We start from the raw sequence: 20,860 nt of genomic DNA, 5'->3' as shown, positions 1-20,860 counted from the left end.
AAAGTTACCTTGTTTCCATTACAAACTCTTATCATCCAGAGTGGAAGAAAATGCCTCCCAGTCTGGGACTAGATAGGCCTTAATAGACCACTGGTCACATTCCTACATAGACTGCCTTTCACAGGGAGTGTGAAATAGAAGATTGTGAAACAAAGCTACCATTGCGTTAACATGCACTAGAGCCTATCTATTATAAGCTGCCTTTTGTGAGGGCAGCTTGAGAGATAGAAGGAAGATTGTTTCACAAGAGGGAACCTTGAAGCATGTAGGGGAAGTATGGGGGAAAAGGGAGAAAAGGGGTCAAGTATGTGATCGTTTCTCTTAAACATTGGCAAAAACCGCTCTCACTTTTCTCCCTGAATCCTCTCCCAATCCCTGAATCCTCTCTCCTGTCTCCTCTCCCAACCCAAGTTCCTCAACACAAAGTTACCTGCTATCCTAAGGGTTCTCCCACCTCTTTTGGGCCATAGGACTTTATTATCGTTATAACACCACTTAACAGCTTTATCAAGCTTTGGTATTACAAAGGAATGTCAAATTTGTTATTACACACACACACACACACACATACACACACACACACTAGTGCTGGGTAGTAGATGTGATTCTACCCATTTTCCAGATCAGGTTAAATGACTGGGTAAAACTTCTTTGGACTCTAGATTGATGCCCCCTCACCTTGCAGTGTTGACCAGTACCAAAATAAAACCCTTCAAAGATATTAGATCAGGAATTTAAAAACTTAAATTTCTGATTATAAAATACTATATGTTCATTGCAAATAAAATTTTAAAGCAGAAAAGCATTAATAAAAATAAATTATAACCCCACCATCTAGAGATAAACAGTGTTAATATTTTGGCACATTTCCTTTTTTATTTTCTATATACAAAGATAACTGAGAAATACATACACACATACACACACACATATGCCCTCACATATTTGTCTATTTTATAATTGGAATACATATTATACATACAATTCTACTCTGCTTCTGTCATTTAATATATCAAGAGCATTTTCTTAAATATAAAAATATTTTGTAAATGTAATTTTTAATAAATGGGACTATTACTATATATCTGTTATATTGTGAGAGAGGGGGAACTGTGAGAAGGAAACTATTTCCAGTTGCATCAACTCTATTATTCGCAAGTGTTAGGCTTAGAAAAGTCAATCCACTTTTCTGGCCCCATTTCCTCATCTGTGAAATGAAAGACAGTTTTAAGGTCCCTAACCTTTCATGAGTCAGTGAGTAAGGGCTAATGTACACTGGGTGAAGATAATCTAGAGAGACATACTTTTCCTTTTCTAAACAGGAGGTTCTGGAAAAGTACTGTTTCCAGAGCTCTGCTGTAACTGAAAGGAGACCTAGGGACAGGTTTAGTCAGTGTGATTCTGAAAGGAAGAACTGCAAAAAATATCTTCTTGGAATCTGAATTTTGATGAGATCATCAGATTTCTTATAAAATGGGCACTTCCTAGTTTACAAGATGGGCAATTTCTCACTTCCTAGAGAGATGGAGAAAATGATAGTTACTGTTAATCTCAAGACTATGCTACTTCAGAATGTACATGTTAAAACGCTTTTTGTTTATTTCATTACTTGTTCATTCATTCAGTGAATTCTTGCTTGTGAACAAAGTGCCAGACAGTGCTGGATATTTTGCATGGACAGATACCATGGTTGCCATCATGAAGCTTAGATTCTACTGAAGATGACAGACATGAGCCAGAAATTATTTACCTCCCTAATTAATTACTCACTCCTATGAAGATGATGGTCAAAGTGTCATACAAGTATATAATCTGGGAACCCATCTAGAGAGGAAGGTTTGGAAAGACTACACCCAAAAATGGAATTCAATGAAAATGGAAGAATTTATACATTGGAAGAACGTGAAAAATATATTTTATGCCTTCTATCCCTTTTTGTACATAAAAAGCTATGACAATGTATTAATAATATTCTTAATAATAAACTCATTAACATTTATTGAGAGCTTACTATGTGCCAAGTATATTCTCCTTTTTAATCTTCATAATAAATAAAAACTGGGACTCTGATTGTGTAACTTTGTGAATTGTCATCAATGTGTTGAGGAGCCCAACTGGATACACAGTCTGAGTCTGGAGCCTACAGTTTAAAAAGCTGGGAAAATAATAGTAATACCAGGTAACACTTACATAAGGCTTATGTATCAGGAATCAACTAACTCACTTAATTCTCATAAGAATCTTTGGAAGTAGGTATTTTTATTATCATTTCCACTTTACATGAGGAAGCTAAGCTACAGACATATTAGGTACCTTGATGGACAAGATTATACAACTAATGGCACAGGTACTGTTACTAGACTACATTATTTTACTCTACACACACTATAGCTATCTGCCCCATTCCTATGACACACATACATACATACAAATATTTGCATGCATTGTTTTAAATAGTTGTACTTATGCTCCTATAATTATAATTATTTTCATTCATCATGATAGCATACTTTTCCTCAATAAAACTCTTTATAAGCATGTTTTTCCTTTTTTCTTCCCTCCTCTCATCCTCTGGTGTAATGGTGATGGTTATTGTTATTTGTTGACTTTATCATTGGCCCAGAGGATTGAATTAATCATCTTCCTCAGTTCAGGGGCTGTGAAGAGCCCTCCTTCACCTCAGCCTAATTCCCAATCTCATCCTCTCTCTCTTTAGGTAGCCACTCCAATATTTTGATGTATCCTTAAACACATATGTATCCTTGTAAAATTGTAAAATTGTTTTTGTGTGTGTGTGTTTTATTGAGGTATGATTAACATACCATAAAATTACCCTTTTAAACCAAACAATTCAGTGGTTTTTCATATATTCACAAAGTTCTACAACCATCATCACTATCCAATTCCAGAGTATTTTCATAACCTCCAAAAGAGATCTCGTACCCATTAGCAATCACTTTCCTTCTCTGGCCCTATGCTCTAGCATCAGCTGATCTCTATTTGTCTACGTATGTGCTTTTCATTTTCATTAAATGTGCTCTGGAACTTGTTGTGTTTCTTACATTGTCACTCAACACTATGTTTGTAAAATCAGTCCATGTTGCTGAATGTGTGCCCGGTTTAATGTTCCTAAATGCTGGATGGTCTTCCACAGAGGATAGCCACATTATTTTCACCTATCCTTTGGGGGTGGACACTTAAGATTACCATCAGCTTTCCACTACCACACACAAAGCCACACTGAAATCCTTGGTCATTCCCTACTGGACTTATGGAGGATTCCTCTTGGATGTGCCTGCTGTGGGACATCACAGTGTATACATACTTACATACATATGTATGTATACATACATATACTTAATTTCACTCAGTATGGTCAGCTTATCTCCACCAGCACTGCCTGTAATTTCCTGTTTTCCTATGTCTTAGCTAAAATTTAGTATTATTCACTCTCCAAATTTGGCCAGGCTAATGGAGTATGAAGTGCTATCTCATATTTAAAATACAAATATCTTTGATTCTCTCTCTCTCTCTCTCTCTTTGGTTTGCAACAAAGCAAGGTTTATTGAGTGATAACAAAGTGATAGCACAAAGCTCCGGAGGAGGGAGGAGTTGCCTGTTTTTGATTATTCTCAATAACTTTCAGCATCTCTTCATATATATTTGTTAGTCTTTCAGGTGTGATATTGAGTGGAATGTGGCTAAAGTTTTGGGCTGACATTTAAAGTACACCTGCTCTTTCTTTTTTTTTTTTGTATATATATATATTTTTTAAGATTTTATTTATTTATTTGACAGAGAGAGATCACAAGTAGATAGAGAGGCAGGCAGAGAGAGAGAGAGGGAAGCAGGCTCCCTGCTGAGCAAAGAGCCCAATGTGGGACTCGATCCCAGGACCCCGAGATCATGACCTGAGCCGAAGGCAGCGGCTTAACCCACTGAGCCACCCAGGTGCCCTGCTCTTTCTTTTATAGGACATATTTTCAACAGTGGTTTATATCTGAAAACACTAACCCATGCTTTACTCTGCTTGAAGGCCTGGACCCTACTGAGACAGAAACATGAGATGGAACTTCCCAGTAAAGCAGGGGTAAGGCAGTCTGGACTTGTTAATGTCTACAATAAACAGTTAATTGGGTGCACAGCATTTCTGAGATACAGGCTTTTTTTTTTTTTTTTAAGGCAAACAGAAAAAAATATTGAAGATGTTTTCTTTACTGAGAAGAAATAGGGAAAATGGAGTGTTATTCAGATGTGATCAGCTTGGGTACTGTTTTTCAGGATAATATGTTCTCAGGTGGCAAGGGAAAAATCAATGTGATTAAGACAGTCTTTAATGTAGCAAAACATTATTTTTTTCCCTTCATACAGCAATGTTTCTCTAATTTCATTATGTCTAATAATCATAAAAATCACCTGGGAAAGTTTGTTTTTGTTGAAACAAAATAGAATACATAGAAGAATACATAGAAACTGGTAACAGTGGTTGCCTCTCTGAAGAGAAACTGGTGGTTGGGAAATAGATAGGAGAGAGACTTTTTCCTTTTGATATTTTAAATTTTGTACAATTAACATCCATTTCCTATTCAACATAATTTGCATTTAATTAAAAAATGCACATTCCTATTTCCATTTTGATTCTGTGGATCAAGAATCTGCATTTTACCAAGCATCTCTTATGATTCCAATAGAGCTGACCGGTTGGCTTATTTTTGGGGAAACAATGATACAGAGGAGTGATTTTTAATCTTTTTTAGATTTATGCATTCCTGTGAATTTTTAATGAAAGCTATGGGCTTTGTTCCTAGAAAGTTGCACATGTCTACAATGACACAATAATGTGAATATCTTGGGAGTACAGTTGCAGGGGGTTCATGGGAACCTCGGTAGCCGTGTGTCCATGAGCCTCATGTTAGGGACCCCAATACAGAGGTTTTGTTCTTCTTCATGTCAAAAAGTTTTTTTTTTTAAAGGAGAGGTCTAGAAACTTGAGAACACTTTTAACTCTGTGTGTGTGTTAGTGTATGTCTGTGTGTACCCGTGAGCCTGTGTATATAAGAGCAAAAGGAATTTCTACTTTTGATGAAGGGTTCCTTCTCCATTTCTAGAAGTGGTTCCTAACTAATAAACAGAAGATGGATCCCTCAACAATTCCCTTCCAGCTACATCCTGTCCACAAACACGTTAATGAAATTTGCAGATGACCCCAAAAGAGGATATGCTGCAAACACCAGGAAAGCTGAAGAAATTATGTAAAACATTAGCAATATGGCAAAGAGAATGACAGTTGAGTTGGAAAAATTTCAAGTAGAGGCATCTGGGGAGAAGTCATTGGAAAGAAAATTTTTCATAGGAAGGGCAACACCTGGAAAATAGTGATGGCTGTAATAGGCCCAAGGGTGATGCTAAATGGCAAATTAGATACATGTCTGTTGTATAATATTGTGAGAAAAATATGACACTGACCTCTGGTTACAAAGCAAGGAGATAATGGTTCTTTCTGTTTGGCCCTAGTGAGATAGCACCTGGGATGCTGTTTTTAGTTTTGGACACTTCATTAGTGGAAAATTTTTGGTTAACAGTTGGGAATTTGGAGGCAAGAAACAGGAACAATTAAAAGCATTTATTTGACACGACTCAACCATTCAAAACCAATGTCACAGAGGGAAAAAGGAAAAATGAAACTCTATACTTAGATTGTGTTGCTGAGAAATCAAAGAAATCAAAGATCTTTTCACTGTAATTTTAGCATGGACCCACTGATTTTTAAAGCAGGGAAAGATTTTGGAGGTGAATTTTGATGATTAGATTCCTAGGCTGTGCTAAAATTCTATTCTGTTAGCTGCTCTTGGGCTATGCATTTCATAGAGCTCTAGAAAGAGTCCTCTTAAAGCATAGATCTGAGGGGCACCTGGGTGGGTCAGTAGGTTGAGCATCTGCCTTTGGCTCAGGTCATAGTCCTAGGGTTGTGGGATCGAGTCCTGCATCAGGTTCCTTGATCAGCAGGGAGCCTGCTTCTCCCTATCCTTCTGCCCCTCCCCCTACTTGTGCTCTTTCTTTCTCTCTCTCAAATAAATAAGTAAAATCTTAAAAAAATGGCTAATTTGCCATTTAGCATAGATCTGATACTCTCCTGATTAAAACCTTCCATTAGAATAAACCTAACATTTTAACAGGGGCCACACTGTTCTGCTGAATCTGGCCTTTGCCTAAATCTTGACTTTTACCACTCTCCCCTGAGCTCCAAAGTTTTCAGCCACACTGGTCTCCTTGCTGTTTGTAAAACTCTCCAAGATCATTACAGCCTCATGGTCTTTGCATTTGCTGTTCACTCCTCCAGCTTCTTGCATTACTGATTCCTTCTCATCTTTCTTCCTTTCCATAAACATGTCTTCTAAAGTCTCCATCCCCAGGGTACCTGGGTGGCTCAGTCTGTTAAGTGTCTGCCTTCAACTCAGGTCATGATCCCAGGGTTCTGGGATGGATCCCCACATGCAGCTCCCTGCTGGGAGTCTGCTTCTCCCTTCCCCAATCCCCGCACTTGTTCTCTCTCCCTCACTCTCTCATTCAAATAAATAAAATCTTTAAAAAAAAATCAAGTGTCTATCCCCATAACACCATCCTGATTACAGCACTGTCACAATCTTACTTACTTATTTACTTACTTACTCATTTATTATCTTTTCCCCCTATTAGGACTACCTAGTAAATACTAAGGAGAGCAATTTCTGGGTCATATGGTAAGAGTATGGTTAGCTTTTTAAGAAAACACCAAAACTGTCTTCTGAAGTGGCTATACCACTTTGCATTCCCACCAGCAATGGATGAAATTTTCTGTTGCTCCACATACTTACCAGCATCTGGTTTTGTCAGTGTTCTGGATTTTGGCCATTTTGATAGGTATGTGGTAGTGTCTTGTTACTTTAATTTGCATTGCCCTGAACACACATGATGTGGAGCATCTTTTCACATGCTTACTTGCCAACTTTATATTTTCTGTGATGAGGGATCCATTTAGATCTTTGGCACATTTTAAAAATCTGGTTGCGGGGCGCCTGGGTGGCTCAGTGGATTAAGCCGCTGCCTTCGGCTCGGGTCATGATCTCAGGGTCCTGGGATCGAGCCCCGCATTGGGCTCTCTGCTCCACGGGGAACCTGCTTCCTCCTCTCTCTCTGCCTGCCTCTCTGCCTGCTTGTGATCTCTCTCTCTGTCAAATAAATAAATAAAATCTTTAAAAAAAATCTGGGTTTTTTTTACTGTTAAGATTTAAATGTTCCTTGTATATTTTTCCAGCTTTATTGAAGAATAATTGACAGATAAAATTATATATAATTTAAACTATACAATGTAATGATTATATATGTGTATATTATATATATATATAATATACAAGTTGATTAACATGTCTGATATCTCACATAGTTAACCTTTTGTACGTGTGTGATGAGAACACTGAAAATTTATTTTCAGCAAATTTCAAGTCTACAATATTATGTTACTAACTATAGTAGCCATGCTTGCTCTACATTAGATACTTAAAACTCATTCATTTTATAAGTGAAAGTTTGATCTACATCTCCCCATTTCTCCCTTTTCCCAGCCTCTGGAAACTACAATTCTATTCTCTATTTCTATGAAATTGAATTTTTTTAAAATTTCGCATATAAACGAGATCATACAGTAATAGTAATGTCTTTCTGTATCTGGCTTATTTCAGTTAGCACAATGTCCTCCAGGTTCATCCATGCTGTTGCAAATAGAAGAACTTCTTTTTCATTTTTTAAAGGTGGAATAATATTAAAAAGGTGGAATCCGGGGCGCCTGGGTGGCTCAGTGGGTTAAGCCGCTGCCTTCGGCTCAGGTCATGATCTCAGGGTCCTGGGATTGGGTCCCGCATCGGGCTCTCTGCTTGTCAGGGAGCCTGCTTCCCTCTCTCTGTCTCTGCCTGCCTCTCTGTCTACTTGTGGTCTCTCTCTGTCAAATAAATAAATAAAATCTTTAAAAAAAAAAAAAGGTGGAATCCATTTTGTGTGTGTGTTTATCACATTTTCTTTATCCGTGCATCTGGACACTGAAGTTGTTTCCATATCTTGGCTATTGTGAATGAATAATGCTGCAAAGAACATAGGCATGCATATATGTTTTCAAATTAATATATATTTTTTTCATATAAATACCGGGAAGTGGGATTGCTGGATATGATTGTTTTCTCTCTCTCTCTCTCTCTTTCTTTTTTTAGAAAGTTCCATATGGTTTTCCATAATGACTATACTAATTTATATTTCCACCAACAGTGTCGAAGGTTTTCTTTTTTCTCCACCAACACTTTTCTTCACCAACACTTGTTATCTCTTCTCTTTTTGATAATTGCCATCCTGACAGATATTAGGTGATATGTCATGGTTTTGATTTTCATTTTCCTAATGATTTTTGGTGTTGAGCACTTTCTCATGTACCTATTGGCCATTTGTACATCCTCTTTGGAAAAATGTCCATTCAGTTTCTTTGCCCATTTAAAAAAATTTTTTTTTAAAGATTTTATTTATTTATTTGACAGAGATCACAAGCAAGCAGAGAGAGAGGAAGGGAAGCAGGCTCCCTGCTGAGCAGAGAGCCTGATGCGGGGCTCCATTCCAGAACCCTGGGATCATGACCTGAGCCGAAGGCAGAGGCTTTAACCCACTGAGCCACCCAGGTGCCCCTCTTTGCCCATTTTTAAATTGTATTGTTTTTCTGCTATTGAGTTATATGAATTCCTTATATATTTTGAATATTAACCCTTTATCAGATGTATAGTTTATAAATATTTTCTCTCATTATGTAGGTTGCCTTTTCAGTTTATTATTGTTTATTATTTCCTTTGCTGTACAGAAGCTTTTCAGTTTGATGTAGTCTCACTTATTTATTTTAACTTTTGTTGCCTATGCTTTTGGCATCGTATCCAAAAAAATCATTGTCAATACTGGTATCAAGAAGATTTCGCCGTATGTTTTCTTCGAGGAAATTTATAGTTTCAGGTCTTACACTTAAGATTGTAAATCCATTTTGTGTTTTGTTGTTGTTGTTGTTAAGTGTTGTAAGATAGGGGTCCAGTTTCATTCTTTTGCATGTGGATATCCAGTTTTCCCAGCACCATTTATTTCATTTTATGGTTTTTAAATCTTTTTTTTTTTAAGGTTTCATTTATTTATTTGACACAGAGCATGAGAGAGCACAAGCAGGAGAAGAGTAGAGGAAGAGGGAGAAGCAGGCTCCCCACCCAGCAGGGAGATCAGTGCAGGGCTCCATCCCAGGACCCCAGGATCATGACCTGAGCTGAAGGCAGATGTTTAACCATCTGATCCACCCAGGTGCCCCTCCCAGCATTGTTTATTGAAGAGACTGTCTTTGTGCCCATTATGTGTTCTTGTTAAAGAATAGTTGACACTATATGTGTAGGTTTATTTCTGGGGTCTCCATTCTGTTCCATTTGTGTATGGTTCTGTTTTTATGCCAGTACCATACTATTTTAATTACTATATCTTTGTAATATTCTTTGAAATCAGGGAGTGTAATGCCTTCAGCTTTTTTTTTTCATCTTACAACTTAAGTTAAATTGCATAAAAAAACTCTACGTATTTACTTGCCCTCCCACACACATATTTTATATTGTGAATGTCACAATAGAACTTCTTCATATTGGATAGCCACTAAAAGAGTATTTAGCTACAGGCATTTTTTAACAGTTTTGTCTTGTAGTCATTACATGAGAGTACAAAGCAATTTACATACCATCATTCCAGTATTAGAGTATTGAAGATTTGACTATGTATTTACCTTTACCGTGAGTTTTAAACTTTCATATGTTTTCTGGTTTCTAATTAGTATATTTTCGTTTCAGCTTGAAGAGCTCCCTTTAGGGTGCCTGGGTGGCTCAGTGGGGTAAGCCTCTGCCTTCGGCTCAGGTCATGATCTCAGGGTCCTGGGATTGAGTCCTGCATCAGGCTCTCTGCTTGGCAGGGAGCTTGCTTCCTCCTCTATCTCTCTCTGCCTGCCTCTCTGCCTATTTGTGATCTCTCTCTGTCAAATAAATAAATAAAATCTTAAAAAAAAAAAAAGAGCTCCCTTTAGCATTTCTTGTAAGGAAGGTCTAGTGGTGACAAATTCTTTCAGCTTTTGTTTGGGAAGAGATCAATATTTATAAAACAGATATCTGGTTACATCAATCCCCTGCCTCCATGGCTGTCTGTTGATCTTAGTTAGGATAAAGTAAAAATCCTTTAACATGGCTTATTAAAGTCTTTTGTGAGCAGTCTTCTCTCTGCTTCATCATTTTACTTCTCAATGGTGCTAAATGGCAGAACTGAAGTTTAAACCCAGATAATTGACTTCCCAGTAATAATATCCTCCCCCCCTTTTTAAAAGATTTTATTTATTTACCTGACAGACAGAGATCACAAGTAGGCAGAGAGACAGGCAGAGAGGGGGAAGCAGGCTCCCTGCTGAGCAGAGAGCCCCATGCAGGACTCAATCCCAGGACCCTGAGATCATGACCTGAGCTGAAGGCAGAGGCTTAACCCACTGAGCCACACAGGCGCCCCCACGTAATAATATTCTTAATTGCTTACCCGCATTTCCCAGCAGCCAGCCATAATCTCTTTCATTGTCTCCTATGAACTATGCTTTTTCTTATCTTTAGGTTTTGCTACATGTTCTTGCCTCTGCTTGGAATTTTCTCTGTTCACTCTCCTGGCTTGAAAGACTTCTCCCTTATTTATCCTTCACATCTCAGCTTACAAGTTTCTGTATCTTACATACAGCTTTACATAATTTCCCAAGTCTGGGTCAGAAGATCCTGCTCTATATTCCTTTAAATCCCCTTTCTTCCCTTGCCATGTAACTTATTCATTATATTATAGTGGCTAATTTATTTAGTTTCTTGATCGGAATTTAGCTTCTGTGATTTCAGAGACTGTGATGATCTCATGCATCATTACATCTCCAAGACCTACCCCACAGTGGGCACTGGAAACATTTTTTGTTATATAAATGAACGTAAGATTTACAATTCCTTAATAAGGTATTCTCCTATTGTGGACATTTTTAGATACTGAATACTGGGGGTCAGTAAGGTAACTAGAGTTATTTTCCTGTTTGAATCTCTTGTGGGAGCGATTCAAAGCACATCCCAGAAAGAACTCAAAGGCAGCAGAGATGCTCAGGAGAAACACAGACAAAGAGCTGGAGCAGGTGGACGCTGTACCGCTTTGCTCTTAGTGCTTTCTCCTCTGTGGTCCTTCGTGAGTCTAACAGTATTTTAGCTGCGAGGGGCCCCACCAACCCACCAGCCCTCTGTGAGCTTAGAGAGCACGGCTCCTTCTCAGCCAGGACCCTCCTCACAACCGGAAACATCGCGATATCTCCTCAACTATTAGGACCTCGCGATACCACAGCCAAAGCCCAGGGTGTTCGCATTTGACGGGTTCCCCGAGGGTTATAGAAAGTTCAGGAATCTTAGTCTTCGAATGGTTAATGACCTTCCAACATGTGTTCCGTCTCTGGGCTTGTCTTTTGGGCCTGGAACACCAGACTGGACCGACAGAGCTTGTGGGAGAATGGTGGCCGCCTGACTGGAGTCCCTGAGAGGAAAAATGCCCGCGAGGGAAGAAAGGCGGGCCGTTGTCCCTGGGGAATCATCGTGTGCCCTGTGGGGGCAGAGGACTGGTGATAAGCGGAAAAATCTAGATTGGCAAACGTGGGAAAGCTCTGTTTCCAGAAAAAAGAGGGACCCCGGAGATTATTTTTCACAGCCAGCAGGGCTGCCCACAGCCCTAGGGTTGGTGGACAGCGGAGCCCACCGGACATGACACCCCACCGGAGCCTGAGGGACCCTGGGCGGAGATTGGAGAGCAACAGGTGGTGGCCAGGAGACAGGTGAGCACTGCCCGCTTTTGAGAACTCTTAGAGGGACGAATGGAGGAGAGGGTGTCCAGAGAAAATATGGACTCCCTGTTAACTGGAGGTGAGGGGGGATGGGGACTGAGGGCGTGAGATTTGGGTTATGGCTGTAACGGGATCAGATTTATACTCACTGTTCTGGAAGACCGCGGGAAATACTGGTTGTATTTGGACTCTAAGTTGCTGCAGTTGGGTGACTATGGAACTGAGGAGGAGATTAGTGGGTAGGACTCCGCTGAACAACCTAGTTATAAAATGTTGATATATAACATTTCTTTAGACATAACGATAACAATGGGAGTGAATATCCAAGCTTACTTGCTTAGTCTGAGTGTAGAGATTTAGATATATATATTTCTTGCTTGCTCTTCTCCCTTTCCTCCTGCCTGCCCTCCTTCTCTTTTTCCCCTCCTCACTTGTCACTCCTTCTCTTTCTTCTTATCCTCCTCACTCCCTCTTTTCGTCCATTAAACCAGGCGTTCTTAACCCTGGTTATTCGTGAACTGGGATGGAAGGAAAATCACATGTTAATTTTGCTTAACATGTAAATCAACTTTTGCATTTTCATCAATTATGAATTTGTAAACCATAGAAGTAATTAGCAGTACCTGTGACAATGTCATCAGTAGAAATCATGTAGTATTAATGGTACCTGTACCTTTGACCACAGAAATCATAGGTGTTGACGGTCACATTGCGGATATTTAGAAATACTCCTACTCACTACTGTGAAACTTTGAGTTATGTGATTTGCCCCCGATCTTTTATTCAGTGTTAACATTGAAACTTTTAATACTATGTCAGTAATTTAAAACATGTTTTGATAAGTATAGTTCAATATAATTGGTTTCCTTTGTGTATTTCTCATCCATTCCTAATCTTACTATGGTGCCTAGAAGGAAAATTAGTGTCAATCTTAAGAAAGTGAATGACCCAAATCATTGTACCACTAATACTTATACAATTTAGGTGGTTTCCACTTTTTTCTACAAAACTGAAGGAGCGCTTACTGTAGTTGTTAATTGATAGATAATAAAAAGTAATTTTTAATAAGATCACTGGGATTTGGCATATAACTCTAGAGGAGAGCAAAGAGTTATGTGATGTTGCTATAAGAAAATGGTTATTATTCCTATTTACTTATTTATGTAAACAAACTTTCTCAGAGTTTATGTATTTTTAAAAATTATCATATAATGTATTATTTGTTTCAGGGGTACAGGTCTATGATCAGCAGTCTTACATAATTCACAGCACTCACCATAGCACATACCTCCCTGAATGTCCATCACCTATCTCTCCTACCCTCCTTCCCTCCAGCAACCCTCAGTTTGTTTCCCCCTGAGATTAAGAGTCTCCCTCTCTGGTTTCATCTCCTTTCATTTTTCCTTCCCTTCTCCTATGATCCTCTGTCTTGTTTCTCAGATTCCTCATATCAGTGAGATCATATGGTAATTGTCTTTCTCTGACTGACTTATTTCACTCAGAGCTTATATTTAAAAATAAAATTTTAAAAAAGGGAAGTGAGGGGCGCCTGGGTGGCTCAGTGGGTTAAGCCTCTGCCTTCAGCTCAGGTCATGATCCCGGGGTCCTGGGATCGAGCCCCACATGGGGCACTCTGCTCAGCAGGGAGCCTGCTTCCTCCTCTTTCTCTGCCTGCCTCTCTGCCTACTTGAGATCTCTGTCAAATAAATAAAATCTTAAAAAAAAAAAGGAAGTGATTTTGTACAGTGACTAATATTATCAATAGATTTATAAAGTAAAAACCACATTTCATCTCACTAAGATTTATGATGTCAAAAAATTTTCTTATTCTTAATATCTATATAAATTATGTTTATGCTATTTTGCTTATTTGGGTACTAATTGTAATGACAGTATCATTCAAAAGAAATTTTTTTTAATACTTTGATTTTTATGGTTGTGGTAAATGACACCTTGATTTTGGACTTCTGGCCCCCAGAACTGTGAGAGGATTAATTTCTGTTTTAAGCCATCAAGGTTATTTTTTTTCCTGAAAGCAAGTTTTATTTAAATAAGGGTTTAAATACATTACATAACATTAAAACTGAAGGAAGAAATAAACCAAAAACCAGTCTGTTACTTCACATGGCATTGGGCAGCTGTCGCTAGTAAGTTGCAAGCTCTACAGCTAGCTACATGACTGACACATCAGTTGAAGTTTGTTCCCTTGTCAAAAGTTTAACTCAGATAGAAGGTTGGCCTCACATTCTGGTATTTGGACATCGTTTAGCTAGGATATGTCTGGTCAAAAAGACCTGGTGGCAAGTCAGATGTCCTAGGACGCCTCACTAGAGGGAAGGTGGCCACCCTAAGCTCTGCCCACCTGGTCAAGTTGGAGACACCAGGGATCGAGCTTTGACTACCAGTGACTCCCTGTAGCAGCACAGCTGCGGTTGCCGCCTTACCCCATCCTGTCCTCTCAGCTTCACTGTGGACTGTTCAGGTGGCGACATTCTCTTAGGGTAGGGAACTCTGAAGAGGGAGAGCTGAGGAGCTTCTGGCCAGACATAGCTGTCTGTGATCTTGGGGATCTGGGCTGGACCGAAACCTCACGTTACTGCTTGGTTTCAGGCCGGACATTGCCAGGCGCCTACTGCTTGACCTCTGTTTAAATGAAGGACTTCAAGACTAGACAGCACGGCTCTTTTCAGTTTATTGCATGAAGGAGTTACACTAGTCCAAGTTAAAAGCAGACCCCAAATGGTTACATTATACAAGCTGTGAGGTTTTTAAACTTGTGACAAGGGACAGAAGGGAAATTCTACTCATTGCAAGGAAATCCTCACTTAAGCTTCAATGAGCCAAAAGCACTTGAAACCCATGAACCTTCAGCTGGTCGTCCTTAGCCAGTCCAGTCTCCACCAGGAACTGGCATATGTTCTTGTGCTGGTCAACCTGTAGCTGAATTACTTCTCCATATTCTGGATGCTCAATTACAGTACCATTGCAGGCAAATTTCTTCTTAAACGCCTTCACTAGTTTCTTTTTATCGTAATCATCAGCGATCCCTTAGACAGTAGTAAGGGTCTTCCTGCCCGTTTCTGTTGAATTCTTATAATCCTCAGTGCCAGCAGGAAGCAGATCATCACCCTTACTTGCATCAGCAAAGGGGTCGAAAGAGTGGAGGTTCTGGATAGCGGATATACGATACGATTCCTTTTCCTCCGAGGAAACGGCCTGCGGAAGGCAGCGGCGGCGGGAGAAGGTGGGCGGGGAGGACGGAGCTTCGGGAAGCCAGGGGGCTCAAGGGAGAGGCTGCTGAGTCCTCGGGGCGGCTCAGTGACTGGGGCCCATCAAGGTTATTTTTAACCTTGTAATTTGTAACAGGAAGTACAGGAAACTAATGCATAAAGTTTATAGTGTATGCAAATGTTCAGTTTTAGTAGATAATGCGGAGTAGTTTTCCAGAGTGATTGTACTGATTTATACTCCTAGTAGCAATGTATGAGAGTTCTGGTTGCTCTGCATCAAGGGCTGGATGCCAGATATGAAAGAGTCAGACAGTATATGTATTAGGCTTTATAGGCCATGTGGACTTGGGGCAAATACTCAGCTCTGTCATTGTAGCACGGAAGAAGCCATAGACATCACATAAATGAAAGAGCATGGACCCTTTCCAATAGAACTTTATTTCAAAAATAGGTGGTGGCTCCTAGTTTGCTGACTCTCACTCTGTATCCTCACCAACACTTGGTATTTTCTGTTCTTTTCATTTTAGCCATTCTAGCCAATGTGTACTGATATTTCATTATGGTTTTAAATCACATATCCTTGATGACTGATGAAGTTGAGCATGTTTTCAGGAGTTGTCCATTTAGATGTACTCTTTTATGAGATGTCTTTTCAAATGTTTTGTTCATTTTTTAAAAAAGATTTTATTTATTTATTTTACAGAGAGAGAGAGACCACAAGTAGGCAGAGAGTCAGGCAGAAAGAGAGGGGGAGCAGGCTCCCCGCTGAGCAGAGACCCCGATGCGGGGCTCGATCCCAGGACCCCGAGATCATGACCTGAGCTGAAGGCAGCGGCCTAATCCACTGAGCCATCCAGGCGCCCCTGTTTTGTTTATTTTTTAATAAGATTTTATTTACCTGAGAGAGAGACAGCGAGTGCAGAGAGAGAGCATGAGAGGGGAGTGGGTCAGAGGGAGAAGAAGACTCACTGCTGAGCAGGAAGCCCTATGCAGGACTGAATCCCAGGACTCCAGAATCATGACCTGAGCCGAAGGTAGTTGCTTAACCAACTGAGCCACCCAGGCGTCCCTCAAGTATTTTGTTCATTTTTAAAATAACAGTTTGAGATATAATTCACATGCCATAAAACTCAACCTGTTAAAATAAAAATTCGGTGGTCATTAGTATATTCACAGAATTGTGTAATAATCATCAGTAACTAATTTCACTACATTTCATTACCCGCACACCAAAAAAAACCAAGCTATATCCATTAACAATTATGGTCTCCATTCCTTCTGCTCCTAGCCCCTGGCAACCACTAATCTACTTTCTGTCTCTGTGGATTTGCTTTTTCTGAACATTTCATATAGGTGGAATAATATAATATGGGATCTTTTGTGTCTGGCTTTCTTTTACTTACTGTAATATTTTCAAAGTTCATCCAAGTTGTAACATGAATCATTACTTCATTCCTTTTTATGGCCAGATAACATTCCATTGTATTGGATACAGCACATTTTGTTTATTCGCCAGTGGTTGGGCATTTGGATTGATTCCAATTTGTCTATTATGAATAATGATGCTATGAACATTCATGTACAAGTTTTTGTATGGATGTATGTTTTTAATTCTCTTGGGTATATACCTATGAATAGAATTGTTGGGTCATATGGTAACTTTATGTTTAACATTTTGAGGACTGCCAAACTGTTTCCCAAAGCAGATGAATCGTTTTACAATCCTACCAAGAACATCTAAGTGTTCTAGTTTCTTCATATCCTCACCATAGTTTGTTAATGTCTTTTTTCATTATGGCTGTCTTGTGGGTGTTAAGTGGTATTTCATTGGGTTTTGATTTACATTTCCTTATTGACTAATGATGTTGTGCATCTTTTCATGCTTTATTGGCCAGTTGTATGTATTCTTTGGAGAAATGTCTATTTAAATTCTCTGGCCAATTTTTATACTTCGTTTCACTTTTTTTTAAAAAAGATTTTATTTATTTATTTGACACAGAGAGAGAGAGATCACAAGTAGGCAGAGAGGCAGGCAGAGAGAGTGAGAGGGAAGCAGGCTCCCTGCCAAGCAGAGAGCCCGATGTGGGACTCAATCCCAGGACCCTGAGATCATGACCCGAGCCGAAGGCAGCGGCTTAAACCACTGAGCCACCTAGGTGCCCTCTCTGGCCAATTTTTAATTGAGTTGTCCATCTTTTTATTGTTGTCCAGTTTCTTTATACATTCTGGATACAAGTCCCTTATCCGGTATACTATTTGTAATATTTTCTCTCATTCTCTGAGTTGTCTTTCACTTTCTTGATGGTATCCTTGAAGCACAGAGTATTTTATTTTGATGAAAACTGATTTATCTAATTTTTCTTTTGTCAGTTGGGCTTTTGGTGTCCTATCTAAGAAACCATTGCCTAATTCAAAGTTACAATGATTTCTACTCATGTTTACTCATAAGAATTTTATAGTTTCAAAACTGCTCTTACATTTAGGCATCTGACCCTTCTTCTGTTCTGACCTGGATGCTTTTAAATTATTTTTTTGCTTAATTGCTCCGTTTAGGTTAAAACCTCCAGGAAAATGTTGAGTAGAAGGCATAAGAGAAGCTATCTTTGTCTTGTTTCCGATTTTAGGGAGAAAGCTTTCGGACTCACCATTAACTATTATGTTAGTGGTGGGTTTCATGTAGATGCCCTTTATCATGTTGAGGAAGTCCCCTGCTATTACTAGTTTGTTGAGTGCTTTTATTATGAAAGAGTGTTGGAATTTGTCATGTTTTCTCTGTATTTATTGAGGTGGTCATGTGGTTATTGTTCTTTATTCTGTATGTGTGGTTTATTACATTGATTTTCATATGTTGATAGTTTTTTTAATGTTTTTTGTTCATTTTAAAATTGGGTTTTGTTTTTTTATTTGTAAGAGTACTTTCTTTTCAAATTGAAGAAGACACAAAAAGATGGAAGACTGTTCCAGGCTCTTGGACTGGAAGAATAAACATTGTTAAAATGTCTACACTGCCTAGAGCAATCTATACTTTTAATGCCATTCCGATCAAAATTCCACCGGTATTTTTCAAAGAGCTGGAGCAAATAATCCTAAAATTTGTATGGAATCAGAAGAGACCCCGAATTGCTAAGGAAATGTTGAAAAACAAAAACAAAACTGGCGGCATCACGTTACCCGATTTCAAGCTTTACTACAAAGCTGTGATCACCAAGGCAGCGTGGCACTGGCATAAAAACAGACACATAGACCAGTGGAACAGAGTGGAGAGCCCAGATATGGACCCTCAACTTTATGGTGAAATAATCTTCGACAAAACAGGAAAAAATATTCAATGGAAAAAAGACAGTCTCTTCAATAAATGGTGCTGGGAAAACTGGACAGTGATATGTAGAAGAATGAAACTCGACCATTCTCTTACACCGTACACAAAGATAAACTCGAAATGGATAAAAGACCTCAACGTGAGACAGGAATCTATCAGAATCCTAGAGGAGAACATAGGCAGTAACCTCTTCGATATCAGCCACAGCAACTTCTTTCAAGATATGTCTCCAAAGGCCAAGGAAACAAAAGTGAAAATGAACTTTTGGGACTTCTTCAAGATCAAAAGCTTCTGCACAGCAAAGGAAACAGTCAACAAAACAAAAAGGCAACCCACGGAATGGGAGAAGATATTTGCAAATGACAGTACAGATCAAAAGGTTGATATCCAGGATCTATAAAGAACTTCTCAAACGCAACACACACAAAACAGATAATCATATCAAAAAATGGGCAGAAGATATGAACAGACACTTCTCCAACGAAGACATACAAATGGCTATCAGACACATGAAAAAATGTTCATCATCACTAGCCATCAGGGAGATTCAAATTAAAACAACATTGAGATTCCACCTGACACCAGTTAGAATGGCCAAAATTAGCAAGACAGGAAACAACGTGTGTTGGAGAGGATGTGGAGAAAGGGGAACCCTCTTCCACTGTTGGTGGGAATGCAAGTTAGTGCAGCCACTTTGGAGAACAGTGTGGAGATTCCTGAAGAAATTAAGACTAGAGCTTCCCTATGACCCTGCAATTGCACTGCTGGGTATTTACCCCAAAGATACAGATGTAGTGAAAAGAAGGGCCATCTGTACCCCAATGTTTATTGCAGCAATGGCTACGGTCGCCAAACTGTGGAAAGAACCAAGATGCCCTTCAACGGATGAATGGATAAGGAAGATGTGCTCCACATACACAATGGAGTATTATGCCTCCATCAGAAAGGATGAATACCCAACTTTTGTAGCAACATGGACGGGACTGGAAGAGATTATGCTGAGCGAAATAAGTCAAGCAGAGAGAGTCAAGTATCATATGGTCTCACTTATTTGTGGAGCATAACAAAGAACATGGAGGGCATGGGGAGATGGAGAGGAGAGGGAGTTGAGGGAAACTGGAAGGGGAGATGAACCATGAGAGACTATGGACTCTGAAAAACAACCAGAGGGTTTTGAAGGGGCAGGCGGGTGGGAGGTTGAGGAACCAGGTGGTGGGTAATAGGGAGGGCACGTACTGCATGGAGCACTGGGTGTGATGCCAAAACAATGAACACTGTTATGCTGTAAATAAACAAATAAAAAAAAAAGTACTTTCTTTTCTTGGAGTCATTGCAATATTAATGATGTCTATTAATCAGCAAGTGGTCTTACTCCTAATATAATCCAGTTTACCATTTCTTCTTTTTGGTTAAGAGTTCTGTGTCTTATTTAAGAATCTCTGTCTACTCCAAGATTGTGAAGATGTTTTCCTGGGTTCTTTTACCTGAAAGCTTTATTGTTTTACTTTTCACAATTAGGTCTGCATTCCATAAAATCAATTTGGAATTTTAGGTGTTAGAAGTCAAGATTACTTTTATTTCTATATGGATATCCAATTCGCTTTTCCTGAGTGGATTATCATCTTTTTTTCTTGAATTAGGTGGCCACATATATGGGTTGTGTTTCTGGGATCTCTATTCTGTTTTAATAGTGTTGAAACATTTAAAAAAATTTTTATGCATGCTATTCACTTTTTGATTTCATGGCTCGCTACTCTTTCTAGTTGAAAACCATTTATCATAATTTTTAAATTACTTTTTTAAAGAGAGAGGTGTGCATACGTGTGCAAGAATGTGTACACGTGAGCACACACACGTGTGGGTTGGAGGAGGGGACAGAGGGAGAGGGAGAAAGACAATCTTAAGTGGGCTCCACTCAATCTCACCACCCTGAGATCATGACCGGAGCCAAAATCAAGAGTTGGACGCTTAAACTACAGTGTCATCCAGGTTGGTGGGAATGCAAGCTGGTCCAACCACTCTGGAAAACAGCATGGAGGTTCCTCAAAATGTTGAAAATAGAACTGCCCTATGACCCAGCAATTGCACTACTGGGTATTTACCCTAAAGATACAAACATAGTGATCCGAAGGGGCACGTGTACCCGAATGTTTATAGCAGCAATGTCTACAATAGCCAGACTATGGAAAGAACCTAGATGTCCATCAACAGATGAATGGATCAAGAAGATGTGGTATCATAGTTTTTAAAGTTAAGAAGGCATTCACATAATATAAAATAAGCCAAATTAAAGTGAACAATCCATCATGCACTTAAACAATGTACAACTATCACTCCTGTCTAGTTCCAAAGCATTTTCATCACTCCCTGTACCCATGAAGCAGATAC

General features: G+C 39.2%; 1 pseudogene; it reads right to left on the bottom strand.

The window, feature by feature from the left end:
• Positions 1–14,601: 14,601 nt before the first annotated feature.
• LOC123955067 lies at positions 14,602–17,847 on the bottom strand (annotated as a pseudogene).
• Positions 17,848–20,860: the final 3,013 nt, after the last annotated feature.

This window comes from Meles meles, chromosome 13, assembly GCF_922984935.1.
Source record: "Meles meles chromosome 13, mMelMel3.1 paternal haplotype, whole genome shotgun sequence".
Classification (NCBI taxonomy): Eukaryota; Metazoa; Chordata; class Mammalia; order Carnivora; family Mustelidae; genus Meles; species Meles meles.
The sequence above is the reverse complement of the archived record's forward strand: the minus strand, read 5'-3'. Positions and strand labels throughout refer to the sequence as shown.